The sequence below is a fragment of the Mirounga angustirostris genome, unplaced genomic scaffold (genome assembly GCF_029215605.1).
Source record: "Mirounga angustirostris isolate CCGP_5_RB_7025 unplaced genomic scaffold, mMirAng1.0.hap1 SCAF_2, whole genome shotgun sequence".
Classification (NCBI taxonomy): Eukaryota; Metazoa; Chordata; class Mammalia; order Carnivora; family Phocidae; genus Mirounga; species Mirounga angustirostris.
The window spans coordinates 166,719,652-166,743,887 of NW_026991710.1; the positions used below are offsets into that span (position 1 = coordinate 166,719,652).

The 24,236-nt window shown below is 38.7% G+C and overlaps 1 pseudogene; it reads right to left on the reverse strand.

Annotated features, from left to right (window-relative positions):
- Nucleotides 1-1,558: 1,558 nt before the first annotated feature.
- On the reverse strand, nt 1,559-7,046 carry LOC129045961 (SWI/SNF-related matrix-associated actin-dependent regulator of chromatin subfamily E member 1-like; annotated as a pseudogene).
- Nucleotides 7,047-24,236: the final 17,190 nt, after the last annotated feature.

Consider the following 24,236-nt stretch of genomic DNA (forward strand, 5'->3'; position numbering starts at 1 on the left):
ATTTTATTTATTTGAGAGAGAGAGAATGAGAGAGAGAGCACATGAGAGGAGGGAGAGTTAGAGGGAGAAGCAGACTCCCTGCAGGAGCAGGGAGCCCGAGATGCGGGACTCGATCCCGGGACTCCAGGATCATGACCTGAGCCGAGAGCAGTCGCTTAACCAACTGAGCCACCCAGGCGCCCAAGACTGACATTTTCAATTTTCAGATTAGGGTGGTGCCTGGTTGAGGCTTTCGTTTGTATCTTGTACTTAGACCAACGATCTCTGAAGTACTTTCTAGTTTCAACGAGGAGAAAGAACAAAGATAAAAATGCTCAAGTTACTGCTAGCAATGAGTCTCCTCCTATGGCACTTACATATCATCCAAACAGGTGAAATGCTTATATTTGAAAAAATAAAATAAAAAACTGTGGCAAACACTGTGACTTTTATAAATTAAGTTGGTTCAATAAACCATTATGGGACAGCTGTTGAATGCAGAAGACCCCAGGACAATCTCTTGTCAAATACAGACTCTTCCTAACAAGCATCTTTAATATCCCAAATTATTATTGACGCACTAGTTTTCCTGCAGCCCCTAGTTTTTACTACTTTAATTAGACCTAACTGCATTCTGCCTTTATGAGGAGCAGCAACAGTTTGATTTTTGGAGTCTACAGGCATTCGTTTTCACAGATCCTAGCCCACATGATAGTTAAAAACATTAAAATACAACCACACCCCACATTAACTATAATTTTGCTTTAATATATGTCAAAAGCATGTTTATAAATTCACTTTGAAATTGTTTGGCTATCCCAAAAACTAAAGGAAGTTATTTGCAGAATATAACAGTAAAAAATAATCTTTAAAAAGAACCAAGTGAACAAGAAATAAGTCATAATAGATGGGAAAAGAGCAGGATGGTTATATACTACTTAATGAATTAGCAACTTGTAATATCAGCTTGACAAACTCTCCCAGGAAAGAATAAAAAAGAGAAAATAAAATAATAAAATTGAGATAGAAGAATAGAACTGTCATTATCCAGATAAGAGCATTTCCAGAAGTAGAGAAAAATTAAAATAGAAGGAAATATTTAAAGGGATAGTAGGAAAGTTTCTCTTGACTTAAAAAACAAGAAAATGACCTTAGAAAGGACCATATGTTAAAAACGGGGCATTAAAGGAAAAGCAAATCTGAAATTGAAAATGACAGCGAATAGAAAATTCTGAAGTCTACAAGAGATCACCTATCAAGGAACAAGAGCCAGATTGACAGCAAGAGCCATACTGGATGCATGAAATCAGTGGGTTATTAAAGTGTTGACTGAAAAGAACTTTGAAATATTATTCAAATATCAGGACATGATTAATTTTTTTAATTTTTTATTTAAATTCAATTTAATTAACATATAGTGTATTATTAGTTTTAGAGGTAGAATTTAGTGATTCATCAGTTGTATATAACACCCAGTGCTCATTCCATCAAGTGCCCTCCTAAATGTCCATCACCCAGTGACCCCATCCCCTCACCCACCTCCCCTCCAGCAACCCTGAGTTTGTTTCCTATACTTAAGAGTCTCTTATGGTTTTTCTCCCTCTCTGTTTTCATCTTGTTTTCCCTTCCCTTCCCTTCCCTTCCCTTCCCTTCCCTTATGTTCATGTTTTGTTTCTTAAATTCCATATCTGAGTAAAATCATATGGTATTTGTCCCCCTGACTAACTTATTTTGCTTTGCCTAATAGTCTCTAGTTCCACCCACATTGTTGCAAATGGCAAGATTTCATTCTTTTTGATGGCTGAGTAATATTCCACTATATATATAGTGGAATATATATGTGTGTGTATATATATATATATATTTCACATCTTTTTTATCCATTCATCTGTCAATGGACATCGGGGCTCTTTCCATGTTTTGGCTGTTGCAGACTTTGCTGCTAGAAACATTAGGGTGTAGGTGCCCCTTCAAATCACTATGTTTGTATCTTTTGGATAAATACCAAGTAGTGCAATTGCTGGGTCATAGGGTAGCTCTATTTTTCACTTTTTGAGGAACCTCCATACTGTCTTCCAGAGTGCACCAGTTTACATTCCCACCAGCAGTGTAGGAGGGTTTCCCTTTCTCTGCATCCTCGCCAACAGCTGTTGTTTCCTGAGTTGTTAATTTCAGCCATTCTGACAGGTTTGAGGTGGTATCTCATTGTGGTTTGGATTTGTATTTCCCTGATGACTAGTGATGTGGAGCATTTTTTCATGTGCCATTTGTATGTCTTCTTTGGAGAAATGTCTGTTCATGTCTTCTGCCCATTTCCTAAAAGGATTTTTTGTTTTTTGGGTGTTGAGTTTGATGAGTTCTTTATAGATTTTAGATACTAGCTTTTCTGATAAGACATTTGCAAATATCTTCTCCCATTCCGTAGGTTGCCTTTTAATTTTGCCGACTGTTTCCTTGGCTGTGCAAGAAGCTTTTTATCTTGATGAAGTCCCAATAGTTCATTTTTGTGTTTCCCTTGCCTTTGAAGATGTGTCTAGCAAGAAGTTGCTGTGGCCGAGGTCAAAGAGGTTGCTGCGGCCGAGGTCAAAGAGGTTGCTGCCTGTGGTCTCCTGTAGGATTTTGTTGGATATTTATCTCCATTTAGGTCTTTCATCCATTTGAGTTTGTTTTTGTGTATGTGTAAGAAAGAGGTCCAGTTTCATTCTTATGCATGTGGCTGTCCATAAAAGTTTTTCTTAAGTATAGAAGTTCAAAGAAGGTTTGACATAAGGATCCAATTGGAAAGGTATTTCACAGAAGCAACCAAATGATAAGGGAAATAGGAGATGCTGTTAAACGACATTGGAAGTAATAGTAATCAAATATCTTGGAAAAGTTTTTTTAAATGTAAGAAAATTTGACCAAATGAAACAATGATAATGTGTATTTGTAATAACCTAGAACTAAATTTTAATTTAACAATATTTAACATCATTAATATTATGGAAGGCATGAAAAGGGGAGATGTCAAAATAAGAATTTTCTCAATTTGATTCTAAACATGTACTTATATAACTAAGAATACTAAAAATATATCAACAAAAATTGTAGAAATATAGGGGAAAATTGGCAAAAGCATCATCAGAGTTGGAAATTGTGAACACACCTTTTATAATTATTGACAGGTCAAAATTCAGACAAAATTTAATAAAAATATAAGATAATTGAATGACTCAAATAAGTCTGACCTATTAAACATTCATACAATTCTAAATCAACTATAGAGAACACACATTCTTCCCAACCACTCATGAAACATTAACAAAATGATCATGTCCTAGGTCTTAAAATATTCCAACTAATTTCAAAGACTAAGTACATAATTCAGTTTATATTTATTTCCAATTATATTAATAATCTCTGTATTTTAAGGGGGCCATTTAATCAACTTGAAATTATTGGTATAGTTGGGTTGTAATATATCATCTTCCTGTTGACTTTCTGCTTGCCTTGTCCCTTTTATGCCAGTTTTTCTCCTTTCTTGCCATCCTTTGGATTGATCATGCTTTCTTTTTTTTTTTAAACTCAAAAAACTTTTTTTTTTTTTTTCATTTGCAAAGGTATTTAGAACACATAAAACAAGGCAACATTTATTCTTTCTTCTCGTCTTCCGGTGTGGGGTCTGTGGGCGGCTCCTCCACTGTGGCCCTGTTGCTCTCTGAGCCGGTGTTACTGTCACTGGTCCCTTCCTCAGCCATACTGTCCACCCCCTTCTACCCGCTCTTCTTGTCCTCAGGAGTAGACGTGCCTTCTTCACCCTTCTGTTGGCTTTCGGTCGCTTCTTCAAGGTGTGTCTCCTCTGTCTCCATCGGGATGCTCTCGTCGTCGTCCTTCTCCTTGGTCTTCCTAGCAGCTTGCTCGTCCTCAGGAACTGCGTTCAGCTTGCTCTGCTGCTTCTTTCTCTCCTTCCTCCTGCCTTTTTCGAGTCTGTTCCTCTTCCTGTGCAATTTCAGCAGCAATTTTTTCCATATCCGCTTCTACTTTCAAACCGCACAACTTTTAAGTTCATTGTTAAATGAATCTGTGCTTTCCAGGAGTTTCCTCTTCTTTTCCTGGTGTCGCTCGTCTGTTTGAAGAAGTTCGGGCTTCTAGTTTTCCCTGATGAACCATAAGGACTGGACCTGTCGTTTGAGGACCTGCATTCTAGCTGTTGTGACAAATGACCAGACGTCTGGCACCACACTCCCACTAAGGATTTCACTGATGAAGCGGTGGTTTTTCTGGAAACGGGCAGTGGCTGTATGCTTCATGGAGAAGCCATCATCATAATCGTCTGGATCTTCAGCAGGCTGAATGCTCATGTACGGTTCTCCTTTCTCCATGCGAGACTGTCTCTGTCGACTTTCTTCCCCTAAAGCAGCTTCTGCACGACTTTTTGCATTTATGTAAGCAAGGTGTGCAGGGGAATTATGATAGGCCTTCATAGAGTCATTGTATTCTATCTTTTCTGCTTCGTATTCATTTAAATATTCTTGTTTTTCTTCATCAGTGAGATCTTGCCACATGCCACCAATAATCTTGCCAATCTCCCACAACTTTAGGTCAGGGTTGGAAGGTTTTACTTGGCCCCGGACCTTTCTGCTGTACCTCATGGAGGGCATCAGTGGTTTATCTGGTGGCTTTGGGGGTTTTGAAATCGTAGTACCAGAGGATGCCGAGACCCAGCTGTTGGTGCCTGGGTTCCCTCCCAGCCTGTAGTTGTTGTAGGCAAGATGACTGTATGGATTGTATCCCACAAACCGTGGTGTGCTGGGCATTTGTGTTGCAGGAGCTGGGGTGGGAGGTGGGGCATAAGATGGTCTTTTTGACATTTTGGAAGATTAAGTTCTCAGTTCCTTAAGACTGAATCTGAGACACCGCGGGCAGAAAAGGCACCCACAGCTCCGGCTTCGTTTCCCTTTGGCCTGCGCCTGATCATTCTTTCTTAATCCATTTTCTTTCTTTATTGGCATGACAACTATATAGTTTTTAAATTTTTCTTTTACTGATTATCTTAGAATTACAAAATGTGCCCAGGATAATTTCTCTATTTTAATATACACTGATTAGCAACCTTAATTACATCTGCAAAGTCCCTTTGCAGGAATACCTAGATTAATGTTTGATTGAATAATTAGGGGACAGGAAATTTTGGAGGGACATCTTTATAATTCTTCTTACAATAAGTGCTTTATTATTGTCTCCAATCCTTTGGACTCTTAGCAACCAGATCAAGATATGACTGTCCATGTGTCATTCTTCAGTGGTGTGGTGGCATGATTTTTAGCAGGTCTTTGATAGGGTATAAAGTATAGCTTCCCTAACTCTGCCATAGTGTATACTCTGTTTGAATGTCTACTGCTAGGTATTTATTTGACTTTAGTTGAAACAGAATGCATCACAAATTTCACCAAGTCCTTCTGCAACCCAAAATACCTAACTGGAATAGAGTTGTGCCAAACCTGAAAAAAACATAAAGTTAGATGGGAAATAAGAGTGCCGTTGTAATGACAAACGAGGTTCATCTCTCACCTCTCATCATTTCATGATCCTGGAACCTTACCTCTTAGGAGGTACTCTTCTCTGATCTCAGAGTTGCTACATAATTTATGGATGGTTCCATCATGACCTCACTTCTAAACAGCTAAGAATGGCAGATATACTAAACCCAACCTCTTGGCATATTATCTTAGAGGAGACTGTAGGAGCCTAATCAAAAGGGGAGAACTAAGACAGTACTCATGGAATTTACCTGGACTCTATAGTTAACAACAGGCCTGATCCTTATAGACCTCTATTACTTGTCTGTGCCTAATAGTCTAGCTGACTTATCTGGCATTCTAATGATTGGAGAAATGTGACCAGGATTGAACTGGTCAAATTGCTATACATTCAATCTTCTGATATTTCTGATAGAATTGAAAAACTAATTTCCTATGTGGATACTCACCAAATCTCTAGTATACATTGACATTGAACAATGCTGTTGGTGTACATACAAAACCTATGGCATCTCTGACACATCAAACACTCTGAAAACAAATAAATGAGTGTGTGCCTAAAATGGACATAAAAAAAAAAAAGGTTATTGCCCTTGTATGGGCCCAGGCTAATACAGCATAAGAATACCTTCAAGAAACTCATGAGTGTGAAGTTAGCTACAAATTACTCTTGCCCAGGTATCCTACTGTTCCTAAAAGTATTGACCCTGCTTGTCACTGGCAGGTAGATTGCAATGGGTAACGCCTTATCCTTTCCATTAAGCAAAAGGTGTATTTTCACTTGAGCTAATTCTCAATTTACAGACAACTGCAGAAGCAACATTATCCCAATTCCATAGTACCTGTTCAGAAAACACATTTTTGCACCTGATTTTACTTTGGGGTAGCATATCCATGTCTGATGTTGGCAAGGCTGAACCAAGAGTCTAGGCAGCTCAGCTGGATTCAGGAAAGAGCACCTATGCACTATTCCATAGGCCAATAAACTGGAGAGGAACATTTGGAAATGCAATCGTTAGGAAAACCACTACCCCCTCTACAGTGCCTCCTGGAGCTGGCCTACGAGGTATTTGCATTGTATTGAAATGTATTTGTACGGTAGCCATGTACTAGCTGTTACAGTGTTGGTTGTGAACTACCTCTTCATCTTGTCTCCACAAAGAATAAAATGCAAGAAAATAAAGACAAATAAATGTAAACATCCCATGTACATGGACTGAAAGATTTAATATTGTTAAGATGACAATACATCCAAAGCTTTCTACTGGTTCAATATTGTCCCTATGAAAATCCCAATGACATTTTTTGCAGAAATTGAAAAACCCATCCTAAAATTCACAAAGAATCTCAAGGGGCCCAAACATCCAAAAACAATGTTGAAAAGAAAAACAGAATAATATGCGGATATCAAACAAGCTATTTCTACCCATTCAAGGTTTCAGTAGTCTGTTCAAAGAGAACAATCTGTAGTACAAGACTGTTTAAGAAGGCTCAATTTATTTATTTTTTTTTTTAAGATTTTATTTATTTATTTGAGACAGAGAGAATGAGAGACAGAGAGCATGAGAGGGAGGAGGGTCAGAGGGAGAAGCAGACTCCCTGCCGAGCAGGGAGCCCGATGCAGGACTTGATCCCGGGACTCCAGAATCATGACCTGAGCCGAAGGCAGTCGCTTAACCAACTGAGCCACCCAGGCGCCCTAAGAAGGCTCAATTTAAACATCAATATGAATGAGAATGAAAATACCAGTGTACAGCACAAATTCTGTCACCTGTACCAAAAGAAAGGCAATGTTTGAGTCGGCAAAAGTGTTTCCAATGACTTGACATTTGGAGACATCTTCTCAACAGAGACTGTTACCTCCTGATGATGACTTTTCTGGATATAAAGAGAGCTACATAAAGCTTTCTATAATAGTGTGACTTGGTAAGCACAGGCAAGACAGGAGAAAAACAAACTATCTTTCAAAAGCCAAGTGCTAACTTTCACCCAGTTCTCAAATTTCCCTCAACTTTGAGGTAAAGTTATGTACTCAGGATTTTCTCTTCTGGAATCAAGTTTTTCTAGGGACACCTGGGTGACTCAGTTGGTTGAGCATCCAACTCTTGATTTTGGCTCAGGTCGTGATCTCAGGTTCATGAGATCCAGCCCCTCATTGGGATCCATGCTCAGCATGGAGTCTGCTTGAGATTCTCTCTCTGCCTCTGCTTCTGCCCCTCTCCCTGCTCACAACCACTCTCTCTCTAAAATAAATAAAATCTTTCTTTAAAAAAATTTTTTTCTGTCAGCTCTTTGGGGAACTGATTAGCTAGGAATCTAAACATTTCTTAGGTGACACTTGTGGTTGGACTATTTCATGAAATTTATTTTTCCCTTGAGCAACCAAGTGGGAGAAGCACCATTCCTGCCTACAAAGTCTCTTCCAGACCTGAGGTAAAAAGAAAAAAAAAAGAAGAAGAAAAGAAATGACCTTCATACACTGGAAGAGTTCAATAAGTTCAGAGTTGTGGAGGATATTCCAACATAAGTTATCAAGGAAAACATAGAAATCATTATACACCAGCTTCTACATTGGAACAGAAGCTAACTTTCTGTTGACATATTTGGCCAAAGAAGAGACAGAAAAGCTGGAAGAGCACAGGAGTGTAATTGAATCTCATGGGGTTAGTTAGCAATTCTCTGAACCAAAAGCCCAACAAAAGGTTGATTGGCTTAAAGAAAGCTTTAGTTGAAAATTGCTTATAATTGGTGATGTCTCATTCCATATATTCCCATCTATGCGATTCATAGAGACCATCTGTGCTGTACCTAAAATGGCCAAGTTAAGGGCTATGGGACTCCACTGCTTGAGTTGTTTAAAAGAGTATTGCATAAAACAGGGTTCCATAGGTGGCTCAGTTGGTTAAGCATCTGCCTTCGGCTCAGGTCATGATCCCAGGACCTAAAGACACGTGCAGATCGAAAGTGCAAAGATGGAAAAGCAATTATGAAATGTTCTGTATATATCTGTTAAATCCATCTGACCCAATGTATCATTCAAAGCCACTCTTTGTTGATTTTCTGTCTGGATGATCTATCAATTCATGTAATTGAGGTGTTAAAGTCCACTACTATTATTGTATTACTATCAATTAGTTCCTTTATGTTTGTTATTAACTGTTTTATGTATTTGGCTGCTTCCATGTTGGTATATAAGTATTTACAATTATTATATCTTCTTGTTGGATTGTTCCCTTTATGATTATATACTGTTCTTCTTTGTCACTTTTTACAGTCTTTGTTTTAAAGTCTATTTTGTCTGATGTAAGTATTGCTACCCTTGATTTCTTTTGACGTACGCTGCATGATAATGTTTCCCCACCCCTCACTTTCAATCTGCATGTGTTTTTAGGACTGAAATGAATCTCTTTTAGACAGCATAAACATGGGTTTTGCCTTTCCATCCATTCCATCACCCTATGTCTTTTGATTAGTGTAGTCCATTTACATTCAAAGTAATTATTGATAGATATGTATTTATTGCCATTTTGTTACTTGTTTTGTTACTTCTCTATTCCTTTGTTCCCTTGCCCTTTTCTCCCACAATCAGTTGGCTTTCTTTAGTGACTTACTTGGATTCCTTTCTCTTTATTTTTTGCTTATCTATTACTAATTTCTAGTTTGTGGTTACCATTAAATTGGTGTAGGGGCGCCTGGGTGGCTCAGTCGTTAGCGGCTGCCTTCAGCTCAGGTCATGATCCCAGGGTCCTGCATCAGGCTCCCTGCTCGGCGGGAAGCCTGCTTCTCCCTCTCCCACTCCCCCTGCTTGTGTTCCCTCTCTCACTGTCTCTCTCTCTGTCAAATAAATAAATAAAATATTTTTTTTAAAAATTTAAAAAAATTGGTGTATAACAGGGGGGCGGAGCAAGATGGCAGAGGAGTAGGAGACCTGGATTTCATCTCCTCTCAGGAATTCAGCTGGATAGGGATCAAACCATTCTGAACACCTACAAACCCAACAGGAGATCGAAGAAAAGAATAGCAACAACTCTCTGAACAGAAAGGCGACCACTTTCTGGAAGGTAGGACGTGCGGAGAAGTGAATCCAAGGCAATATTTGGGAGGATAGATGGCGGGGGAGGGGCCTCCGTCGGCCGCTTCTGGCAAGCGATAGAGCCGCGGAGCACAAAATCGGAACTTTTAAAAGCCTGCTCCACTGAGGGACGTCACTCTGGTGGCTAAGCGGGGGGTGGAACCCTCCAGGACAGTGGGGTCTCAGGACCCTCGGGGTCACAGAAAGACCGGGGGTGCCTGAGTGTGGCAGAGCTCCCAGGTAACGGAGCAGGGAAGCCGGCTGCAGAGGCGGAGCCCAGGCGCGGGCTCTCAGCTCGGGGTTGCCATAAACCGTGATCCGCGGCACAGTCGGGCCACTGCTCCTCCAGCAGGGACCCAACAGGCGGCAGATCTGGGGAGACTCATCTTCCTCCCCCAGGAGGAGCCGCGCGGGAGTGCACTGCAGGGATCTGCTGGGTTTGGAGACTCCACCCGGGGTCGGGTGCCAGAGATAGAAACGCGCGGTCACAGGCCGGGTGAGCACGGAGTGCGGCCGGAGACCAGGGAGACGGGAGTGACTGACGGCTTTTCTCTGGGGGTTCACTGAGGAGCAGGGCCCCGAGTTCTCGGCTCCTCCGGGGCGAAGATTGGGAGGCCGCCATTTTCACTCTCGGCCTCCAAAGCTGTATGGAAAGCTCGCAGGGAACAAAAGCCCTGGAGAGCAAACCTGAGCAGATTACTTAGCCGGGAGGGGACAAGGGCGGGGCAATTCCGCCTCCTGCAGAGACATTTGGAAACCACGGCAACAGGCCCCTGCCCAGAAGATCAGCGAGAACAGCCAGCCAAGACCAAGTTTACCGATCAATGAGAACAGCAGAACTTCAGCGCTAGGTGAATACTGCACATAGAATTCATGGCTTTTTTAGTTGAAAATAGAGCGACCATATGATCCAACAATTGCACTACTGGGTATTTACCCCAAAGATACAAAAGTAGGGATCCGAAGGGGTACGTGCACCCCGATGTTTATAGCAGCAATGTCCACAATAGCCAAACTGTGGAAAGAGCCAAGATGTCCATCAACAGATGAATGGATAAAGAAGAGGTGGTATATATATATACAATGGAATATTATGCAGCCATCAAAAGGAATGAGATCTTGCCATTTGCAACGACGTGGATGGAACTGGAGGGTATTACGTTGAGTGAAGTAAGTCAAACAGAGAAAGACATGTATCATATGATCTCACTGATAGGAGGAATTCTTAATTGTAGGAAACAAACTGAGGGCTGCTGGAGTGGGGGTTGGGGTGGGAGGGATGGGGTGACTGGGTGATAGACACTGGGGAGGGTATGTGCTCTGGTAAGCTCTGTGAATTGTGCAAGACTGTTGAATCTCAGATCTGTACCTCTGAAACAAATAATGCAATATATGTTAAGAAAAAAAAAAGAAGAAGAAGAAGGTAGCGGGAGGGGAAGAATGAAGCGGGGGAAATCGGAGGGGTAGACGAACCATGAGAGACGATGGACTCTGAAAAACAAACTGAGGGTTCTAGAGGGGAGGGGGGTGGGGGGATGGGTTAGCCTGGTGGTGGGTATTGAGGAGGGCACATTCTGCATGGAGCACAGGGTGTTATGCAGAAACAATGAATCATGGAACACTTCATCTAAAACTAATGATGTAATGTATGGGGATTAACATAAGAATAAAAAAAAAAAGAATGAGAATAAAAAAAAAAGAATTCATGGCTTTTTTACCATGATTCTTTAGTCTTTCAAAGTTAATTCTTTTAAAATGTCTTTTTTTTTTAATTTTTCTTTTTCCCTTTTTCAAACAACATCTTATCAATCCCTTTTTTAAAAAAAACATTTTTATTTTTCATTTTTAGAGTCATATTCTATCCCTTCATAGTAGTTACCTGTATTTTTGGCATATATATATAAGTTGTTCTCTCTTTAAAATTTTGAGATAGTTTCTTCTAACAGATTAAAATATACGCTAAATCTCTAGTATATCGTGTTTTCTATTCCCCTGCCTGATCACATTCTCTCCCTTTTTTTCTTTTTTCTTTTTTTAAATCCTCTTCTTTCTTTTTTCAAACAACTTCTTATCAATTCCTTATATAAAATTTTTTATAATTTCCATATATTCCCATCCCTTCATATTCCATCCCTTCATCATATCAACCCTTATTTTTGTACATATATAAGTTTTTCTTTCTTTAAAATTTTGGGAGGCACTTTCTTCTAAAAGACCAAAATATACCCCAAATCTAGTGTGTGGCACTGATCTATATACCACCCTGATCATATTTGATCACATTCTGGTTTTGTTGTTGTTGTTGTTGTTGTTGTTGTTTTGTTTGTTTTTGTTTCTTTTTATCTTTATCTTTATCTTTTTTTTCTTTTTCTTTTTTCTCTCTTTCCATTTCTTTTTCCACTGCTTCAGGTCTTTTCTGATTTGTTTAGAGTATATTTTCTGGGGACATTGTTACTCTGCTAGCATTTTGTTCTCTCATTAATCTATTCTCCTCTGCACAAAATGACAAGACGGAAAAAATCACCTCAACAAAAAGAACAAGAGGTAGTACCGACTGCCAGGGACCTACTCAATACAGACATTAGTATGATGTCAGATCTAGAGATCAGAATCATCACTTTAAAGATACTAGCTGGGCTTGAAAAAAATATGGAAGGTATTAGAGAAACCCTTTCTGGAGAAGTAAAAGAACTAAAATCCAAACAAGTAGAATTCAAAAAGGCTATCAATGAGGTACAATCAAAAATGGGGGTGCTAACTGCTAGAATAAATGAGGCAGAAGAGAGAATCAGTAATATAGAAGACCAAACGATGGAAAATAAAGAAGCTGAGAAAAAGAGAGATAAACAACTACTGGATCATGAGGGCAGAATTCGAGAGATAAGTGATACCAAAAGAAGAAACAACATTAGAATAATTGGGATCCCAGAAGAAGAAGAAAGAGAGAGAGAGGCAGAAGGTATATTAGAGTAAATTACAGCAGAGAACTTCCCTAATTTGGGGAAGGAAACAAGCATCAAAATCCAGGAAGCACAGAGAACCCCTCTCAAAATCAATAAAAATAGGTCAACTCCCCGACATCTAATAGTAAAACTTACGAGTCTCATAGACAAAGAGAAAATCCTGAAAGCAGCTCGGGAGAAGAGATATGTAACCTACAATGGTAGAAACATTAGATTGGCAACAGACCTATCCACAGAGACCTGGCAGGCCAGAAAGGACTGGCAGGATATATTCAGGGCACTAAATGAGAAAAATATGCAGCCAAGAATACTCTATCCAGCTAGGCTGTCATTGAAAATTGAAGGAGAGATAAAAAGCTTCCAGGACAAACAAAAACTAAAGGAATTTGCAAACACAAAACCAGCCCTACAGGAAATCTTGAAAGGGGTCCTCTAAGCAAAGAGAGACCCTAAAAGCAACAAAGACTGGAAAGGAACACAGACAATATACAGTAACAGTCACCTTACAGGCAATACAATGGCACTAAATTCCTATCTTTCAATAGTTACCCTGAACGTAAATGGGCTAAATGCCCCAATCAAAAGACACAAGCTATCAGACTGGATTAAAAAACATGACCCATCGATATGCTGTATGAAAGAGACTCATTTTAGACCCAAAGACACCCCCAGATTGAAAGTGAGGGGGTGGAAAACCATTTACCATGCTAATGGACACCAAAAGAAAGATGGGGTGGCAATCCTTATATCAGACAAATTAGATTTTAAACCAAAGACTGTAACAAGAGATGAGGAAGGACACTATATCCTACCTAAAGGGTCTATCCAATAAGAATATCTAACAATTGTAAATATATATGCCCCTAATAAGGGAGCAGCCAATTACATAAGCCAATTAATAACAAAAGCAAAGAAACACATCGACAACAATACACTAATAGTGGGGGACTTTAACACTCCCCTCACTAAATTGGACAGATCGTCTAAGCAAAAGATCAACAAGGAAATAAAGACTTTAAATGACACACTGGACCAAATGGACTTCACACACATATTCAGAACATTCCACCCCAAAGCAATGGAATACACATTCTTCTCTAGTGCCCATGGAACATTCTCCAGAATAGATCACATCCCAAGTCATAAATCAGGTCTCAACTGGTACCAAAAGATTGGGATCATTCCCTGCCTATTTTCAGACCACAATGCTTTGAAACTAGAACTCAATGACAAGAGGAAAGTTGGAAAGAACTCATATACATGGAGGATAAAGAGCATCCTACTGAAGAATGACCCATTGGTCAACCGGGAAATTAAAGAAGAATTTAAAAAATACATGGAAACCAATGAAAATGAAAACACAACTATTCAAAATCTTTGGGATGCAGCTAAGGCAGTCCTAGGAGGAAAGTATATAGCAATACAAGACTTTCTCAAGAAACAAGAAAGGTCTCAAGTACACAACCTAACCCTACACCTAAAGGAGCTGGAGAAAGAACAGCAAATAAAGCCTAAACCCAACAGGAGAAGAGAAATCATAAAGATCAGAGCAGAAATCAATGAAATAGAAACCAAAAGAACAGTAGAACAGATCAATGAAACTAGGAGCTGGTTCTTTGAAAGAATTAACAAGATTGATAAACCCCTGGCCAGACTTATCAAAAAGAAGAGAGAAATGACCCAAATCAACAAAATCATGAATGAAAGAGGAGAGATCACAACCAACACCAAAGAAATACAAACAATTATAAGAACATATTATGAGCAACTCTATGCCAGCAAATTAGATAACCTGGAAGAAATGGATGCATTCCTAGAGATGTATCAACTACCAAAACTGAACCAGGAAGAAATAGAAAACCTGAACAGACCTATAACCACTAAGGAAATGGAAGCAGTCATCAAAAATCTCCCAAAAAACAAAAGCCCAGGGCCAGATGGCTTCCCAGGGGAATTCTACCAAACATTTCAAGAAGAATTAATACCTATTCTTCTGAAACTGTTCCAAAAAATAGAAACGGAAGGAAAACTTCCAAACTCATTTTATGAGGCCAGCATTACCTTGATCCCAAAACCAGACAAAGACCCCATCAAAAAGGAGAATTACAGACCAATATCCCTGATGAACATGGATGCAAAAATTCTCACCAAAATACTAGCCAATAGGATCCAACAGTACATTAAAAGGATTATTCACCACGACCAAGTGGGATTTATCCCTGGGCTGCAAGGTTGGTTCAACATCCGCAAATCAATCAGTGTGATACAATACATTAACAAAAGAAAGAACAAGAATCATATGATCCTCTCAATAGATGCAGAAAAAGCTTTTGACAAAGTAGAGCATCCTTTCTTGATCAAAACTCTTCAGAGTATAGGCTTAGAGGGTACATACCTCAATATCATAAAAGCCATCTATGAAAAACCTACAGCGAATATCATTCTCAATGGGGAAAAACTGAGAGCTTTCCCCCTAAGGTCAGGAACGCGGCAGGGATGTCCACTATCACCACTGCTATTCAACATAGTATTAGAAGTCCTAGCCACAGCAATCAGGCAACAAAAAGAAATAAAATGCATCCAAGTCGGCAAAGAAGAAGTCAAACTCTCACTCTTTGCAGATGATATGATACTTTATGTGGAAAACCCCAAAGACTCCACCCCAAAACTGCTAGAACTCATACAGGAATTCATTAAAGTGGCAGGATATAAAATCAATGCACAGAGTCAGTGGCATTCCTATACACCAACAACAAGACAGAAGAAAGAGAAATTAAGGAGTCGATCCCATTTACAATTGCACCCAAAACCATAAGATACCTAGGAATAAATCTAACCAAAGAAACAAAGGATCTGTACTCACAAAACTATAAAATACTCATGAAAGAAATTGAGGAAGACACAAAGAAATGGAAAAACGTTCCATGTTCATGGGTTGGAAGAACAATTATTGTGAAGATGTCAATGCTACCTAGAGCAATCTACACATTCAATGCAATCCCCATCAAAATACCATCCACTTTTTTCAAAGAAATGGAACAAATTCTAAAATTTGTATGGAACCAGAAAAGACCCCGCATAGCCAGAGGAATATTGAAAAAGAAAAGCAAAGCTGGCGGCATCACAATTCTGGACTTCAAGCTCTATTACAAAGCTGTCATCATCAAGACAGCATGGTACTGGTACAAAAACAGACATATAGATCAATGGAACAGAATAGAGAGCCCAGAAATGGACCCTCAACTCTATGGCCAACTCATCTTTGACAAAGCAGGAAAGAATGTCCAATGGAACAAAGACAGTCTCTTCAACAAATGGTGTTGGGAAAATTGAACAGCCACATGCAGAACAATCAAACTGGACCATTTCCTTACACCACACACAAAAATAGACTCAAAATGGTTGAAAGACCTCAATGTGAGACAGGAGTCCATCAACATCCTAAAGGAGAACACAGGCAGCAACCTCTTTGACCTCAGCCGAAGCAACTTCTTCCTAGAAACATCGCCAAAGGCAAGGGAAGCAAGGGCAAAAATGAACTATTGGGACTTCATCAAGATAAAAAGCTTTTGCAAAGCAAAGGAAACAGTCAACAAAACCAAAAGACAACCGACAGAATGGGAGAAGATATTTGCAAATGACATCTCAGATAAAGGGCTAGTATCCAATATCTATAAAGAACTCATCAAACTCAACACCCAAAGAACAAAGAATCCAATCAAGAAATGGGCAGAAGACATGAACAGACATTTTTCCAAAGAAGACATTCAAATGACCAACAGACACATGAAAAAGTGCTCAATATCGCTCGGCATCAGGGAAATCCAAATCAAAACCTCAATGAGATACCACCTCACACCAGTCAGAATGGCTAAAATTAACAAGTCAGGAAATGACAGATGTTGGCGGGGATGCGGAGAAAGGGGAGCCCTGCTACACTGTTGGTGGGAATGCAAGCTGGTGCAGCCACTCTGGAAAACAGTATGGAGGTTCCTCAAAAAGTTGAAAATAGAGCTACCCTATGATCCAGCAATTGCACTACTGGGTATTTACCCCAAAGATACAAAAGTAGGGATCTGAAAGGGTATGTGCACCCCAATGTTTATAGCAGCAATGTCCACAATAGCCAAACTGTGGAAAGAGCCAAGATGTCCATCAACAGATGAATGGATAAAGAAGAGGTGGTATATATATACAATGGAATATTATGCAGCCATCAAAAGGAATGAGATCTTGCCATTTGCAATGACGTGGATGGAATTGGAGGGTATTATGTTGAGTGAAATAAGTCAAACAGAGAAAGATATGTATCATATGATCTCACTGATATGAGGAATTCTTAATCTCAGGAAACAAACTGAGGGTTGCTGGAGTGGGGGGTGGGGTGGGAGGGATGGGGTGACTGGGTGATAGACACTGGGGAGGGTATGTGCTCTGGTAAGTGCTGTGAATTGTGCAAGACTGTTGAATCTCAGATCTGTACCTCTGAAACAAATAATGCAATATATGTTAAGAAAAAAAAAGAAGAAGAAGAAGGTAGCGGGAGGGGAAGAATGAAGCGGGGGAAATCGGAGGGGTAGACGAACCATGAGAGACGATGGACTCTGAAAAACAAACAGGATTCTAGAGGGGAGGGGGGTGGGGGGATGGGTTAGCCTGGTGGTGGGTATTGAGGAGGGCACATTCTGCATGGAGCACTGGGTGTTATGCACAAACAATGAATCATGGAACACTTCATCTAAAACTAATGATATAATGTATGGGGATTAACATAAGAATAAAAAAAAAAGACTGTAGGAAAGGATGAAGAGGGACACTATATCACAATTAAAGGTTCTATCCAACAAGAAGATCTAACAATTATAAATATTTATGCTCTTAACTTGGGAGCAGCCAATTATATAAACCAGTTAATAACAAAATTAAAGAAACACATCGATAATAATACAATAATAGTAGGGGACTGTAACACTCCCCTCACTGCAATGGACAGATCATCTAAGCAGGAGATCAACAAGGAAATTAGGGTTTTGAATGACATACTGGACCAGATGGACTTCAAAGATATATTCAGAACTCTATCCTATATATTCAGAATTCTATCCTAAAGCAATAGAATACACATTCTTCTCAAGTTCACATGGAATATTCTCCAGAATAGTTCACATACTAGGTCACAAATCAGGTCTCAATGGGTACCAAAAGACTGGGATTATTCCCTGCATATTTTCAAATAAGAATGCTTTGAAACTTGAACTCAATCTCAAGAGGAAATTTGGAAAGAACTCAAATACATGGAGGCTAAAGAGCATCCTAATAAAGAATGAATGGATCAACCAGGAAATTAAAGAAATGAAAATGAAAACACAACTGTTCAAAATCTGTGAATGAAGCAAAGGCAGTCCTAAGAAAGAAGTATATAACAATACAAGACTTTCTCAAGAAACAAGAAAGGCCTCAAATACACAAGCTAACCTTACACCTAAAGGAGCTGGAGAAAGAAGAGCAAATAAAGCCTAAACCAAGCAGGAGAAGAGAAATAATAAAGATCAGAGCAGAAATCAATGAAGTAGAAACCAAAAAAAAACCAGTAGAACAGGTCAACGAAACTAGGAGATGGTTCTTTGAAAGAATTAACAAGATTGATAAACCCCTGGACAGACTTATCAAAAAGAAGAAAGAAAGGTACCAAATACATAAAATCATGAATGAAATCGGAAAGATCATGACCAACACCAAAGCAATACAAACAATTATAAGAACATATTATGAACAACTATATGCCAACAAATTAGGCAACTTGGAAGAAATGGTTGCATTCCTAGAAACTTATAAACTACCAAAACTGAAAAAGGAAGAAATAGAAAACCTGAATTGACCCATAAACAGAAAGGAAATTGAAGCAATAATCAAAAATGTCCCAACAAAAAAGAGTCCAGGGCCAGATGGCTTCCCAGGGGAAATCTCCCAAACATTTAAGGAAGAATTACTACCTATTCTTCTGAAGCTATTTAAAAAAAAAAAAGAAATGGAAGGAAAACTTCCATATCTTTCTATGAGGCCAGCATTATCTTGATCCCAAAATCAGACAATGACCCCACCAAAAGGAAAATTACAGAACAATATCCCTGATGAACATTGATGCAAGAATTCTCACCAAGGTATTAGCCAATAGGATCCAACAGTATATTAAAAGGATGTTTCACCATGACCAAGTGGGATTTATTCCTGGACTTCAAAGGTGGTCCAACAGCTGCAAATCAATCAATGTGATATACTACATAAATAAAAGAAAGGACAAGAACCATATGATCCTCTCATTAGATGCAGAAAAAGCATTGGACAAAGTACAGCATTCTTTCTTGATTAAAACTCTTCCCAGTGTAGGGATAGAGGGAACATACCTCAATATCATAAAAGCCATCTATGAAAAGCCCACAGCGAATATCACTCTTAATGGGGAAAAACTGAGAGCTTTCCCCCTAAGGTCAGGAACACAACAGGGATGTTCATTCTCACCACTGTTGTTCAACATAGTACCGGAAGTCCTAGCCTCAGCAATCAGACAACAAAAAGAAATAAAAGGCATCCAAATCAGTAAAGACAAAGTCAAACTCTCTCTCTTCGCAGATGACATACTTTATGTGGAAAACCCAAAAAACTCCACCCCCAAATTACTAGAACTTACAGAGTAGTTCAGCAAAGTGGAAGATATAAAAATCAATGCACAGAAATAAGTTGCACTTATATACACAACAATGTGACTGAAGAAAGAGAAATTAAGGAATTGATCCCAATTACAATTACACCAAAAACCATTACTTAGGAATAAACCTAACCAAAAAGGTAAAGGATCTGTACTCTGAAAACTATGGAACAATCATGAAAGAAATTGAGGAAGACACAAAGAACTGGAAAAACATTCCATGCTAATGGATTGGAAGAGCAAATACTGTTAAAATGTCTATGCTACCCAAAGCAATCTACACATTCAGTGCAATCCCTATCAAAATACCATTGACATTTTTCACAGAGCTGGAACAAATAATCCTAAAATTTGTATGAAATCAGAAAAGACCCCGAATAGCCAAATGTTGAAAAAGAAAACCAAAGCTGTGGCCTCACAATTCCAGACTTCCAGCTCTATTACAAAACTGTCATCATCAAGACAGTATGGTACTGGCACAAAAACAGACACAGAGATCAATGGAACAGAATAGAAAACGCAGAAATGGACCCTCAAAACTCTATGGTCAACTAATCTTTGACAAAGCAGGAAAGAACATCCAAAGGAAAAAAGACAGTCTCTTCAACATGGTGTTGGGTAAATTGGACAGCCACATGCGGAAGAATGAAACTGGACCATTTCCTTACACCATACACAAAAATAGACTCAAAATGGATGAAAGACCTCAATGTGAGACAGGAATCCATCAAAATCTTAGAGGAGAACACAGGCAGCAACTTCTTTGGCTTTGGCCACAGCAACTTCTTGCTAGACACATCTCCAAAGGCAAGGGAAACAGGCACCTCATATCAAGATAAGAAGATTTTGCTCAGCAAAGGAAACAATCAACAAAACCAAAAGACAACCTGCAGAATGGGAGAAGATATTTACAAATGTCTTATCAGATAAAGAGCTAGTATCCAAAATCTATAAAGATTTTACCAATCCCAACACCCAAAGAGTAAATAATCCAATCAAGGAACGGGAAGAATACATGAACAGACATTTCTCCAAAGACATACAAATGGCTAACAGACACATGAAACAATGCTCAACATCACTTGGCATCAGGGAAATACAGATCAAAACCACAATGAGATACCACCTCACACCTGTCAGAATGGCTAAATTTAACAAGTCATGAAATGACAGATGTTGGCGAGGATGCAGAGAAAGGGGAACCCTCCTACACTGCTTATGGGTATGTAAGCTGGTCCAGCCACTCTAGAAAACAGTTGGAGCTCCTCAAAAAGTTGAAAATAGAGCTACCCTATGACCCAGCAATTGCACTACTACTAGGTATTTAACCCAAAGATACAAATGTAGTGATCTGAAGGGGCACCTACACCCCAATATTTATAGCAGCAATGTCCACAATAGTCAAACTATGGAAAGAGCCGAGATATCCATTAATGGATGAATGGATAAAGAAAATTGGTATACATATACAATGGAATATTAGCCATCATAAAGATGAAATCTTGGGGGTGCCTGGGTGGCTCAGTAGTTAAGCGTCTGCCTTCAGCTCAGGTCATGATCCCAGGGTCCTGGGATCGAGCTCTACATGGGGCTCCCTGCTCTGCAGGAAGTCTGCTTCTCCCTCTCCCTCTGCCCCTGCTTGTGTTCCCTCTCTCGCTGTCTCTCTCTCTGTCAAATAAATAAATAAAATCTTTAAAAAAAAAAAGATGAAATCTTGCCATTTGCAATGATGTGGATGGAATTAGAGGGTATAATGCTAAGCGAAATAAGTCAATCCGAGAAAGACAATTATCATATGATTTCATTCATATGTGGAATTTAAGAAACAAAACAGAGGAGCATAGGGGAAGGGAGGGAAAAATAAAACAAGATGAAGTCAGAGAGGGAGACAAGCATAAGAGACTCTTAATCCTAGGAAACAAACTGAGGGTTGCTGGAGGGGAGGGGGATGGTGAGATGAGGTAACTGGGTGATGGACATTAAGGAGGGCACAGGATGTAATGAGTACTGGGTGTTTTACAGAACTGATGAATCACTGAACACTAGGTCTGAAACTAATAAAACATTACATGGTAATTAATTGAGTTTAAATAAAAAATAAAAATAAAATAAAATAATGTATTCCATAAGAAAATATACAAAAAGTGCTAAAAGTAAAAAAATGGCAATTTAGAATTCTATGTGCAATTAGACATATCTTATGAAAATGAAGATTAAAAAATACCTTTTCAAACAGAAAAAAAAAAAATGAAGGAATTTGTCTTCATCAGTAGCACAGTGTAAGGAATACTAAAGAAAGTTACTCAAGCTGTGGGAAGTGATCTCATATGGAAACACAGTTGTATAAGAAGAAATGAAGAGTACCTAGTACCTGAAAGGTTAAACATGTGGGTATATATAGAAGCCTAAATTTTTTTGAAAATGCTATTGACTCTTTCATGTGAAAATAACAGCAACATCTAGGTCAAATGTGTAGAATTAAATATAGTAGCACCAAGGGCAGGAGGAGGTAACAAAAATTATACTGTTGTAAAGTATTTGTTGTTTGTTAAGTAAGATAATACTAATTCAAGGTAGACTGTGATAAATTAAGGATGCATAATATAATCTCTAGTGTAGCCACCAAGAATATTAAAATATAAAAAGGACTGCTAGACGAGCCAATAGGGAAGAAAAATAGATTAATGCTCCATTAACCTAAAAGAAGGGGGGCGGAGAATGAAGAAATGTGGAACAAGTAGAAAACACATAACAAAATGTTAGACTTAAAATCAACAATATCAGAAATTATATTAAATGTAAATGCTTTTAACACTGCAATTTAAAAACATCCACCTGGATTAAAAAAAGTACAAGACTCAAATGTATGTTGTTTACATCAGATACATCTTAAATATAAGGAAAGATATACTGAAAGTTTAGAATGAAAAAAGATATCCCATGCAAAGAATAACTGTAAAAAACCTGGCATGGCTATATTAATATCAGAAAAAAGTAAAATTCAAAACTAAGAATATAAGTAGAGATAATAAGGGAATTATGTCATGATAAAGGGTCAGTTCATCAGGAAAACATACCAGTCCTAAAGATATATGCACAAAATATAACTTGAAAATACATGAAACACTACTATACCTAAAACAACATAGCAACAACAATAATAGGCAATTTTAACACATCTCTTTTAGGAAATAATAGAAAAAGGGCAAAAAATTTTAAAGATTTCAAAAACCCTGGTAACAAACTTGACATTTATATATTCAACAATTTGCAAAATGCACATTTTTTTAGTGCACATGGAAAATTCACCAAAACAGACCATAGGCTGGACCATAAGCAAAACAATAATTTCAACGGATTGAAATTGTGTATATTCTCTGACCATGACTGAATTAAGAAAAGATTAAACCGAAAATATCCAAATATTTGAAAGTTAAACAACACATTTCTAAGTAACTCATAATTCAGACATCAAAGTGAAAATTAGAAAATATCTGACCTGAAGAATAATAAAAATACAACATATAAAAATTCATGAAATGAAGCTAAAGAAGTATATAGAACAAATTTATACCTTTAAATGAATTAGAAAATGTTTAAAACGAATGATCTAAACTTCCAACTCCAGAAGCCAGGAAAAGAGCAAATTTTAAAAAGGCAGAAATCAATTAAACAGAAAACAGAGATGCAATAAAGAAAAAAAAGACAAGAGGTGGTCTGAAGAGATTAAGAGATTCGTTATTGTGAAAACTCTGTTATCAAGACTGATCAGAAGAGAACAAGAATCACCATGATTAGGAATGAAAGAAGGGACATAACTATAGACACTAAAAAAGGTTATTGAGAACAACTTTATGCCAAAAGATCAGCCACTAAATTAAATGGGTAAACTCCTTTAAGATTATAATATTTGAAAAAACTATTGCAAGAATAAATGAAAAATCTGAATAGTCCTTTGTTAAAGACATTGAATCCTCTTTCTTCCTCTTTCCCTTCAAAAGAATGGTAAGAAAGAAGTATCTACCAAATGTCTATATTTATAGTATTTATTACCAAAGTCAAAATCAAATTCTTGGGGCGCCTGGGTGGCTCAGTTGGTTAAGCGACTGCCTTCGGCTCAGGTCATGATCCTGGAGTCCCGGGATCGAGTCCCGCATCGGGCTCCCTGCTCGGCAGGGAGTCTGCTTCTCCCTCTGACCCTCCTCTCTCTCATGCTCTCTGTCTCTCATTCTCTCTCTCTCAAATAAATAAATAAAATCTTTAAAAAAAATCAAATTCTTGGGACTCTCTTCTAATTTTTATACCTATAGATTTTACTCTAATCCTCTAACCAAAAGAATTAGAGAAAAAAGAATAAATTGAAGACAAATTAAGTGAGGTTTATTGACAGAGAAAATAATATAGATGGTAAGATTAGTGAGATAATTCACTGATGAGTGATACAATTTTACCCTTCCTTGGTGAATTCTACCATATATTTAATTGGAAAATTAAACAATCTCATACAAACTTTCAGAAAATGGAAAATGACAGAACTTGTTCCCAACTCAGTTTATCAACCTTGTCACCAAACTCTGATAGAGGTTAACCTTTGCCCCTGAGATCCAAGCCCAAGCTCTCTGGGTCCTTCTGTCTTTTGGGATTCACCCTGTGGATCACCTAGCCAAGGAAAAGGGGAAAGGAGGTGGGTAGAGCAAGAGTCCTGGACAGTAATGTACAGTCCTCAAAGTGAACACAGCTTCTTTCAGAAGCCTATACTGGGGTTGTGGGGAGGGTGAGGCAGGCATATATCTGGATTAAGTGAGATCTGTATGCAGCTACTCAAGTCTGGTGAGAAATACCAGGAGGAGGACCATGGACTACCAACCACAAGCTCCTCCTCAGTAAAAGCAGTGGATGCAGATTCCCAGCACCTGGGGCCCCAGGCAGGTAAGCAGGAGTAGGTGGCGGGACAGCTGGGGAAAAGAGCAGAGGGAGCCTGGTTGGGATGGGGATGC